Raw genomic sequence first — 926 nt, 5'->3', positions numbered from 1 at the left:
GAAACCCCATCTCTATTAAAAATATAAAATTAGCTGAGTGTGGTACATGCCTCTAATCCCAGCTACTTGGGAGGCTGAGGTAGGAGAATCACTTGAATCCAGGAGGCAGAGGTTGCAGTGAGCCCGGAACATGCCACTGCAACTTCAGCTTGGGCAACAAGAGTGAAACTCGGTCTCAAAAAAAAAAAAAAATTTTTTTTGGCATCCTACTGAGTAGGAAGTGATATCTTGTGGTTTTGATTTGCATTTCCCGAATGACCAATGATGCTGAGTCTCTATTCATGTGCTCATTGGCCATTTGCATATCTTCTTTGTAGACATGTCTATTGAAATCATTTGCCCATTTAAAAAATTAGATTGTCACTGGGCACAGTGGCTCATGCCTGTAATCCCAGCACTTTGGGAGGTCGAGGTGGGTGGATCACGAGGCCAAGAGATTGAGGCCATCCTGGCCAACATGGTGAAACCTTGTCTCTACTAAAAATACAAAAATTAGCTGGGCGTGGTGGTGTGCACCTGTAATCCCAGCTATTCAGGAGGCTAAGGCAGGAGAATCCCTTGAACCTGGGAGGGGAAGGTTACAGTTAGCAGAGATCATGCCACTGCACTCCAGCCTGGCGACAGAGTGAGACTGTTTCAAAAAAAAACAAAAAAACAAAATTAGGTTGTCTTTTTATTGTTGAGTTGTAAGAGTTCTGTATATATTCTGGATACTACACTTTCATCGGGTGTATGATTTGCAAATACTCTCTCCCATTCTGTGTTTTTTGTTTTTTGTTTTTCACCTTCTTGATAGTGTCTTTAGATGCACAAAAGTTTTAAATTTTTATTAAGTCCATTTTTTGTGTGTGTCTTTTTTTGCCCAGGTGTGGTAGCCCTCCAGCCTGGGCAAGAGAGTAAGATCCTGTATAAAAAAATAAAAATTA

This window comes from Colobus angolensis, unplaced genomic scaffold (assembly GCF_000951035.1).
Source record: "Colobus angolensis palliatus isolate OR3802 unplaced genomic scaffold, Cang.pa_1.0 Scaffold2, whole genome shotgun sequence".
Classification (NCBI taxonomy): domain Eukaryota; kingdom Metazoa; phylum Chordata; class Mammalia; order Primates; family Cercopithecidae; genus Colobus; species Colobus angolensis.
This window is presented reverse-complemented; position numbering follows the sequence as displayed.